This window comes from Mustela lutreola, chromosome 4 (genome assembly GCF_030435805.1).
Source record: "Mustela lutreola isolate mMusLut2 chromosome 4, mMusLut2.pri, whole genome shotgun sequence".
In the NCBI taxonomy this organism is placed as follows: Eukaryota; Metazoa; Chordata; class Mammalia; order Carnivora; family Mustelidae; genus Mustela; species Mustela lutreola.
The window spans coordinates 78,297,443-78,308,210 of record NC_081293.1 but is presented as its reverse complement, the minus strand read 5'-3'; the positions used below and the strand labels follow the sequence as shown (position 1 = coordinate 78,308,210).

Here is a 10,768-nt window from a genome sequence, read left to right as displayed (position 1 = left end):
TAATGTTCTTAGCACTGTGCCTATCACATAAGTGTTCAATAAATGGCAGTAGAAAAATAAGATGGGGTTACTACAGCAGTATTATTATAGTCTGTGACTTTTAGGTTAGTCTTGGAAGAAATGCTTTAGCATTCCTGCTACATTTGGATTTTATGTATGTTTGGGGAAGGGAGGAACATTCAATATATTTCTCTAGCCACTAGTTCTTCAGAATAGGTATATCTATTTAATCCTTTTGTTGTTCTTCACCTAATTGGCCATATAAAAAGTAAATGATTGTTTTAATGTTATGTATCTTTTTTTAAAGGATTTTATTTGAGAGAGGAAAGGAATGAATGGGTGAGTGGCAGAGGGAGAGGGAAAAACAGGCTCCCTATTGATCAGGGCTCTTGATCCCAGGACCTTGGGATCTCTACCAGAGCTGAAGGTAGAGGCTTAACCGGCTTCAAACAACTTAATCGACTTAACCAACTGAGCCACCAAGGCACCCCTTTAATGTTACGTATCTTAACAAAGACTAGTTACCTCAAATGAATAAAATACCTTTTTATACAATAGTACTGAATTGCTAAGGTTGAAATATCTATAATTTACATATTTTAAATTTTATATGTATATATTCCCCACCCCCAGGTAACCGGAGTCCTGGATGATTGCCTGTGTGACATAGATAGCATCGATAACTTTAACACCTTCAAAATCTTCCCCAAAATAAAAAAAAAAAAAATTGCAAGAGTGAGACTACTTCCCTTATTACAAGGTAGAGTTATAATTTTTTATTCCTTTAGGAGCAAAATTTTTACATAGCTCTCTACAGATGTGACTTTTATGACCCTTTTGAAAACCCATTTTGACTTCTCAGAATGCTCTGTGTTTTTTTTTTTTTTTAATCACTGGAATATATTAAGTATGTAGTAAACCTGATTGTCTTTTTGAACACTGAGAACCTGAACCCTCTTCCTGTGTTTGGGAAATCCCTGATCTTTCAGTTTTGGGACAGAGACTACTTCCACAGAAGCTGAAAGTGCCACAGACTTACTTATCTGTCAGCTTTCACTGTAATTGAGGCTCTGCCATCTAGACCCCTCCCAGGCTCTGTGTTGTGCTGCTGGGCCCTGTCCTGTGTTAGTGCTTTTCTCAGTGTAAGTACCACAGCAGCATATGGTTCCTGGGGAGCTCACTGGAAGGGCTGCTGAACCAGGCTGAGGGCACAAGCAGAACAGCCTTCGTAGTAATACTGAGGAACTGATTCTTAAATTGAGCGCTCTGCTCTAGACCTTTACAAAATAACCAATGCTAGTGTAAAGGTAGCAACAATAAGCAATATTCAAAAGCAGTATTTTAAATTGAAGAACAGTATTTTAAAAGCTGCTGTTATGCTTTGTTTTGCTCTCAGTATTTGATAGGGTTTATAATTTCTTTGATACTCATTTTTAGTTTATTTTAAAAATTGAGCATGATTTTCTTTTTTATCCTGATTCTATATAGCTATCTTAGTCTTTAAATATTTCTGAGGATAAAAAAAGAAATTAGAGCCGGAACTAATAGCCATTATATTTATGTCACCACCAAAATTTTGGCACCATTAGTCATTGCCCCCTTTTTTTTTTTTTTTTTGAAGGTGACAAAAAATTTTATTATGTCGTGTGCCTAGCAATAAATGCAATAGCCATTTCCCTTGTTTTTGCAACACTCTATATCAAATTTCTGGAAGAAATTGCTCCCTAATTTCTGGAAAAACACTTACACAGGTTTCTAATTGACCAAAAGAGGGAAAGACACTTTGGTTAACAATCATATTTTACATAAATATAAGGGGGAGTGATTGTTTCTCAATGGAAGGAGGAAAAATGGAAGTTGGATAGGCAAACATAACAGTGTTCTAAGAAAACATTCTAATCAATGTGATGAAATTATTCCATATGTAATGGAAATATCCACTTACTTCCCAAGGGAGGGGAATTCAGTGATCTAGTTAATGCATTTGTCTCCAAGTCAAGGATATTCTGATGATGATTATTCCTTTCTCTAGTTCTGCCAACCTAAAAATTAAACAAAAAGGACATTTAACCACCGTCAGTATACTTTTCATACACTAGTGGCAGAAAAAGAAAGCAAAGAGAATAGGTTAATTTTAAACATGTGCAAACATACTTATGATTGAGCAAGGGTATCTAGGTGGAAGCCAGTCTACCCCTGTCAACTGCTCAGTTGGCTGCTGAGTTGGTATTTACAGTTCCTTATACTATCTATTCCATTTCTTTATTCACCAAATATTTATTGAATAACTACTTAGCGGTAGGCGTTCTTTTTTTTTAAATATTTTATTTATTTATTAGAGAGAGAGACAGTGAGAGAGAACATGAGAGGTGAGAAGGTCAGAGGGAGAAGCAGACTCCCCATGGAGCTGGGAGCCCGATGCGGGACTGATCCCGGGACTCTAGGACCGTGACCTGAGCCGAAGGCAGTTGTTCAACCAACTGAGCCACCCAGGCACCCAATAGGCACTCTTTTCTAAAGAGTTTTCCTATTTTTATTATTATTATTTTTAAAGAGTTTGTTTGTATGTCAGAGAGAAAGAGAGCACAAGCAGGGGAAGTGGCAGGCAGAGGGAGAAGCAGGTTCCCCGCTGAGTAGGGAGCCTGACACAGAGCTTGATCCCAGGACCCTGGGATCATGACCTCAGCTGACTGAGCCACCCAGGCAGGTAGGTGCTATTCTAAGTGCTGTGGATACAATATGAGTAACACAAAGACTCTGACTTCATGAAGCTTTATCCAGATTAGGAAGGCAAACAATAAACAGTGAAATTTAATGTCATATGCTTACTAAGGTTAATGCTATGGAGAAGAATAAAGTAGGAGACAGAATAAATTAATGGGGTGGGGAAGTTAGGTAGCTTTACTTTTAAAGAAGATGATCAGGAAAGGAAGGTATCCGTGCTGTGGCATTTGAGTAAAGACCTACATAACGTGAAAGCCGTGACAAGATGTGGAGAGAGAACATTCCAGGGAAGGAGAGTAGAGCTACAGGTATAAACGTCTTGAGTGCAGGCATAAAGGTTGAGCGTGTTTGAGGAATAAGTTCAGCCTGGCTGGAGCAAGGTGAGTGAGATATGGAGAGTTGGAAAGTAAGAGCCAGATGAGAAAATCTTATGTAAGGATGTTGAATTTTAGTGTAAGTGTAATAAGCTTTTGGGGGGATTTGTACAAAACAGACTCTCAGGGTGTGAAATAGGAAATAGAGAAACCATGTAGGTTTTTGCATGAGACCAGATGAAAAGTGGAGTTGGAATAAGGCAGTAGAGTTGGAAGAGGTGAAAAGTAAGCAAACGTAGATCGTACATAAGAGGTAACACCAACAGATTTACCTGATGGGGTGAATGTATGCTGTGAGAGTAGAAGTGAAATCGAAGATGATGTGGAGTTTTGAGCATATTACAGAAAAATATATCCTGACCAAGTTAATCTTATTTTAAGAATGCAGGAACAAGGCTTTTAGGTCCTCAACACAGTTCAACACACATTCCTGATTTTTAAAAAAATTTAATAGGAATGATGTATACTTCCTTAACATGATCATTTTAATCCTAACATTAGCATTGCCACCATCTTGCTTGTTGGGAAATAGTCGAGGAATTCTCACTTAGGTGAGGGAACCAGGGTACCCACTGTTCTTTACTGCTAGAGATATTAATTAGCATACCAAACAATAGAGAGCAACTAGAGGCATAAATATTTTTGAAGAATAAGTAAAACTATCTCCATTTATAAATGACAAAATAATACTAGAAAACTTAAATAATGAACAAAAATGATAAAAAAATGCATTAAGATAGCAGGCTATAAACTTAATATACAAAATCCCATATCTTCCTAAATGTAAACAATAAGATATAACAAACAAAATCCCCAGTTACACTGAGCAGTCAAGAAGGTCACTGTCCGCCAATCCCATTACTGTCCATCAAGAAACTCTGGATGTTCTTTGTAGCACTTACTACAATTTGTAAATAAACAGGCATTTATAATTTCTATTCCTTCCAGTAGACTCCAGGTGGGTGAAGTACTTTTTTATATATCTTCTTTGCCCTAAACCCTACACAGTGCAGACAGTGGGTGCTCAGTGCACACTGAAGCGGGTGGGCACTCGGGAAAACCCTAACAGGTAAGGTGCTGACAGACATCAGAGTAAAATGCTGCCCAGGGTCTGCAGGTGAGCAGTGTATGTGGACTTTATTTCTTTTTTGAAGTGTCAGAGGACTAATAACAGTTATTTTTTAAAATTAATATTACAACTGGGTGTCTGAAAAACTGCAGTTTCAAATTTTGAACCCTATAGATGCCACAGGGTAGGACTTTTTCTTCTTCCCGCCACCACATCAGTGGTGCGCAGCACAGGGACACCTAGAGAGTGTTGAAGAACTGTGCCATATGTGTGCTAACGTTTATCCAATCTTTCACTCAAGGTCAATCTGAAGCGACCATGTCCTTTCTGGGCAGAAGATGGTCATTGTTCAATAAAAGACTGCCATGTGGAGCCCTGTCCAGAGGTAAAATAAATTAAAAAAATAATAATAAGGAAAACATTGCTTCCTCTTGGGCTCTTAGATAAGCATGAATTTATATTTTAGGCCACTGTTAATGGATTTAGACTTGTCCTCAAATTCATATGCTTTCACCTCTCTCTTTTTAACCACATTCTTGAAGGTTTATTTTATACTTGTCACCAAAATAGGTTTGAAGAAGCTCTTGTACCCAGTAGTATTGATTGGTTGTGGAAGTATAGTATGGTTCTAAGCCAGGTGGAAGCTTGGGCAGTCTGTTCTAGGACTGGATCTACAATTGGCTAACTCTTATTTCATGCTTTGTTGAATATGCTTTTTATTTCATAAGAAAAGTGATGTTAGTGGACCTTAACTTTTACATTTAGAGTGGGAATTAGAGTGCTTTGTAAAGCAGAGGAATTTCAGGCTTGATATGAGGTCTTCACTTGGTGGTTTTGTTACATTAAAAAAAAAGCAGCTATACTTCTATTTTAGACTTTTGTTTTAGACATATACCATAGTTAATCCTTCTTAAACAATAGTTCATTATAAGCTGTGTTTTCATTTCACTTTTTACTTTTCTTACCTAATCAATTAATCTAGTTTGTTATCCTTAAAAATGGGGAAAAAACCTTAACCAATGTCCTTTGTAAAGGGACAATTTAAAAATTCCTCTTAATTTTCCTTTAAGAATAATATTTTTAACTTTTTCATCTGAAATATTTTCAGACCTACAGAAAAATTGGGAGAATAATACCAACAGTCCTCCTTTATTTTTATTCAGATTCTCTGAATTTGTATCATGTTTGCTTTATTACTCTTTGTATATATTATTTTCTGAACTATTTGGATGTAAATTACCAACAAGGGGATACAATACTGCTAATTACTTGTGTTTCCTTAAAAACAAGATTATTCTGTTATGTAACCACAATGTAACTAACAAAATCAGGAAATTAACATTTTTATAATACAAATGTCTAATCTATAGACCTTAGTCATATATTGCTGAATGACTTACTAATGTGCTATATAGCTAAAAAAAAAAGTGTTTTATAGTGTACATTCACTTCATGTGTACAAAATGGTGCTTCAGTAGTTCCATATACTATTCAGTGCTGATCCAGATAAGTGCACTCTCAATCCACTTCCCCGGTTTCAGCCATTGCCCCCTCCTTATATCCTCTCTGGTATCCATCTCTTTGTTCTCTATAGAGTTAAGAGTTTGTTGTTTTGGTTTGTCTCTTTTTTGTTCTTGTGTTTGTTTTGCTTCTTAAATTCCACGGGTGAGTGAAATAGTGTAATTCTTGTTCTCTAACTGGCTTGTTTTCCTAAGCATTATACTCTCTAAATCCATCCATGTTTTGCAAATGGCAGGACTTCATTCTTTTTTATGGCTGAATAATATTCCATTGTATGTGTATACACCACATCTTCTTTATCTGTTCATCTATTGATCGACACTTGGGCTGTTTCCATGGGTTGTCTATTGTAAATAATGTTACTATAAACATAGGAGTGTAGGGTGCCTAGGTGGCTCAGTGGGTTAAGCCTCTGCCTACAGCTCAGGTCATGATCTCAGGGTCCTGAGATTGAGTCCTGCATCAGGCTCTCTGCTTGGCGGGGAGCCTGCTTCCTCCTCTCTCTCTCTCTGCCTGCCTCTCTGCCTACTTGTGATCTCTCTCTGTCAAATAAATAAGATTTTTAGAAAAAAAATAGGAGTGTATATATCCCTTTGAATTAGTGTTTTTGTATTCTTTGGGTAAATACCTAGTAGTATAATTGCTGGATCATAGGGTAGTTCTGTTTTTAATTTTTCAAGGAACCCGTATGTTATCTTCCACAGTTACTACGCCAGTTTGCATTCCCACCAACAGTGAATGAGTGTTACTTTTTCTCTACATCTTCACCAACACTTGTTTCTTGAGTTTTTGAGTTTAGTCATTCTAACAGATGTTAGGTGATAGTTCAGTTTGGTTTTGATTTGCATTTCCCTGATGATGCATGATGTTGAGCATCTTTTCATGTATCTGTTGGCCATCTGGATATTGTCTTTGGAGAAATGTCTGTTCATGTCTTCTGCCCATTTTTTAATTGGATTATTTAGGATATTTTTTGGTGTTGAGCTGTATTAAATTCTTTTTTTTTTTTGAAGATTTTATTTATTTATTTGACAGGCAGAGATCCCAAGTTAGCAGAGAGGCAGGCAGAGAGAGAGGAGGAAGCAGGCTCCCTACTGAGCAGAGAGCCCAAGGCGGGGCTCGATCCCAGGACCCAGGCGCCCCGAGCTATATAAATTCTTTATATGTTTTGGATAATAATCCTTAGTTGGATATGTCATTGCAAATATCTTCCACCAGTTAGTTAGGTTTTCTTTTAGTTTTATTGGTGGTTTCCTTTGCTGGGCAGAAGTTTTTTATTTTAGTGTAATCACAAGTGCTTATTTTGCTTTTGTTTTACTTGCCTCAGGAGACATACCTAGAAAAATCTCGTTATGGTCAACATCAGAGAAATTACTGCCTGTGCTCTGTTCTAGGAATTTTATGGTGTCAAGTCTCACATTTAGGTCCCTAATCCATTTTGAGTTTTTGTGTGCAGTGTAAGAAGTCCCATTTCATTCTTCTGCATGCAGCCATGCAGTTACCCTTTGTTGAAGAGACTTATTCCCATTAAATATTCGTGCCTCCTTTGTCAAAGATTGACAGTAACATCATGGGTTTATTTCTGTGCTTTGTATGCTGTTCTGTTGACCTAAGTGTCTATTTTTGTGCCAGTACCATACCTTTTTGAATACTACAGATAATATAATTTGAAATCTGGAATAGTGTTCCCTCCGGTTTTGGTTTTCTTTTTCAAGATTGCTTTGGCTCTTCAGAGTCTTTTGTGGTTCCATACAAAGTTTAGGATGTCTTTTTTCTAGTTCTATGAAGAATGCTGTTGGTATTTTGATAGGGAATGCATTAAATGTGTAGCTTGCTTTGGGTAGTATAGAAATTTTAACAATATTTGTTCTTGTAATCCATGAGCATGGATTGTCTTTCCATTTCTTTGTGTCATCTTCAGCTTCTTTCATCAATATTTTATGTTTTCACAATCAGGTCTTTTCACCTCTTTGCTAAATTTATTCATAGCTGGTTTATTATTTTGGGGACTGTTGTAAATGGGATTGTTTTCTTAATCTCTCTTTCTGCTGCTTCCTTATTACTGTATAGAAATGCAGCAGATTTTTGTACATTGATTTTATGTCCTGAAACTTTACTGGATTGATTTTTAGATGTAGCAGTTTTTTGGTGGAGTCTTTAGGGTTTTCTACACAGAATATCATGTCCTCCGCAAATAGTGAAAGTTTGATTTCTTCCTTAACCAGTTTGGTTGCCTTTTATTCCTTTTTGTTGTCTGATGGCTGTGGCTAGGACATCCAGTACTAAGCTGAATAAAACGGTTAGAGTAGATATCCATGTCCTTTTTCTGACCTCACGGTAAATGCTCTCAGTTTTTCCCCCATTGAGTATAATGGATTTTCTCTATAAGGCCTTTATTATAGTTGAGGTATGTTTCCTCTAAACCTACTTTGTTGATGGTTATTGTTGCTGTATTTTATTGGATGCCTTTTCTGTATCTGTTGAAATCTGAAGCTTCTTTTCCTTTCTTTTACTGATATGATGTATCACACTGATTGGTTTGTAAATATTGAACCACTCTTGCAACCTGGGATTAAAGGTTGATCAGGGTGAATGATTTTTTTTTAAAGGATTGTTGGACTTGGTTTGTTAGTATTTTGTAGAGGATTTTTGCATCTATGTTCATCAGAGTTATTGGCCTGTAGTTTTTTTTTTTTAATTAAAAAAATCTTTGTTATTTTTTGTAGTTTTTAAAAAAGATTTTATGTATTTATTTGACATTTGACAGAGATCATAAGTAGGACGGGGTGGGTGTTGGTTGCAGGGAAGCTTGCTCCCTGCTGAGCAGAGAGTGGAAGGCAGGGCTCAATCCCAGGACCAGGGGATCATGATCTGAGCTGAAGGCAGAGGTTTAACCCCCTGAGCCACCCAGGTGCCCCTGTAGTTCTGTTTTTTAATGGTGTCCTCACCTGGCTTCAGTATCAGGATGATACTGGCCTCAGAGAATGAATTTGGAAATTTTCCTTCCTCTTCATTTCTTTGAAATATTTTGAGAAGAATAGGTATTAACTTTTCTTGGAATGTTTGATAGAATTTGCCTATGAAGCCATCTGGTCCTGGAGTTTTGTTTGTTGGGAATTTTTTTTTAAGGATTTTGTTTATTTATTTGACAGAGAGAGATCACAAGTAGGCAGAGAGGCAGGCAGAGAGAGAGAGGGAAGCAGGCTCCCCACTGAGAAGAGAGCCCCATGCTGGGCTTGATCCCAGGACCCTGGGATCATGACCTGAGCTGAAGGCAGAGGCTTTAACCCACTGAGCCACCTAGGTGCCCCATGTTGGGAATTTTTTGATTACTGATTCAATTTCATTGCTGGTTATCAGTCTGTTTAAATGTTCTTTATTCCTGTTGCTGTTTTGATAGATCATATGTTTCTTGGAATTTGTCCATTTCCTCTAGGTTGTCCAGGTTTGGAGTATGTAATTTTTCATAATACTCTCCTGTAGTTACTTGTATTTCTGTGGTGTCCATTGTTACTCTCTCTCATTTGCAATTTTGTTTGGGTCCTCTCTCATATACTCCCCTTTTTTTTTAATGAGCCTGGCTAGAGGTTTATCAGTTTTATTTATCTTTTCTAGGAACTAGCTCCTGATTTCATAGATTTCTTGTATGTTGTTTTTAAAATTTTTTCTGTATCATTTATTTGTGCTCTAATCTTTATTATTTCCTTCCTTCTGTTGGTTTTGGGTTTTGTTATTCTTTTTGTAGCTCCTTTATATGTAAATTTAGGTTGTTTGAGATATTTCCTACTTCTGAGGTAGGCTGGTATGATCCTAAACTTCCCTCTTAGAACTGCTTTTGCTCCATCTGCAAGATTTTGGACCATTGCGATTTCATTTTCATTTGTTTCCATGTAATTTTTATTTCTTTGAGGTCTTGGATGACTCATTCATTGTTTAGTAGCATGTTATTTAATGTTGATGAATTTGCGCTCTTTTCAGATTTTTTCCTGTGGTTGACTTCCATTTTCATAGTGGTGTGGTCAGAAAAGATGCATGGTATGGCTTCCATCTTCTTGAATTTGTTCAGGCTTATTTTATGGGCTAATCTGTGATCTGTTCTGGAAAATGTTCTGTGTGCACTTGCGGAGAATATGTATCTGCTGTTTTAGGATGGAATGCTCTGAAAATATATTTTAAATCCATCTGATCTGGTGAATGGAGCCATTGTTTCCTTGTTGATTTTCTGTTTGGACAATCTGTCCATTGATGTAAGAGGGGTGTTATAGTCTCCTATTATTATTGCATTCCTATCGATTAGTTTTTTTTTTTTTTTTTAATGTTGTTAACTGTGTGTTTCGGTGCTCCCATGTTGGGTGCATAAATATTTATAGTTGTGTATCTTCTTGTTGGAGTCTCCCCTTCATCATCATATTGTGTTCTTCTTTATCTCCTGTTACAGTCTTTGTTTTAAAGTCTATTTTGTTTGATTTAAGTATTACTACTCCAGCTTTCTTTTGACATCCATTTGGATGACGAATCTTTCTTCATCCTCTTACTTTCAGTTGGCAGTTGTTTTTACATCAGAGATGAGTCTCTTGTAGGCAGCCTTATAGATGGCTCTTGTTTTTTTAATCCACTCTGTGTAATTCAAAGACACCCCATATCTTTGGATTGAAGTGTCTAGTCCATTTACATGTAAAGTAGTTATTGGTAGATATAAATTTATTACCAAGTTGTTACTTGCTTTGTGATTGTTTTGTAGTTTTTCTCTGATCTCTCTCTTGCTCTTTTTTGTGGTGTTTTGGCTTTCCTTAGTGATATACTTGGATTCCTTTCTCTTTATCCATTGCATATCTATTGCTGGCTTTTTTTTTCTTTATTTCTTTCAGTGTAACAGAATTCATTGTTTATGCACCACACCCAGTGCTTCATGCAATATGTACCCTCTATAATACCCACCACCTGACCCCCGACCTCCCACCTCCCACCCCTTCAAAACCCTCTGATTGTTTTTCATAGTCCATAGTCTCTCATGGTTCATCTCCCCTTCCAATTTCCCTCAAGTCCTGTCTCCTCTCCATCTCCCCATGTCCTCCATGTT

The 10,768-nt window shown here is 36.9% G+C and overlaps 1 pseudogene; it reads left to right on the top strand.

Annotated features, from left to right (window-relative positions):
- Nucleotides 1-624: 624 nt before the first annotated feature.
- Nucleotides 625-10,768, top strand: part of LOC131830138 (ERO1-like protein beta) — a 32,172-nt pseudogene continuing 22,028 nt past the window's right edge.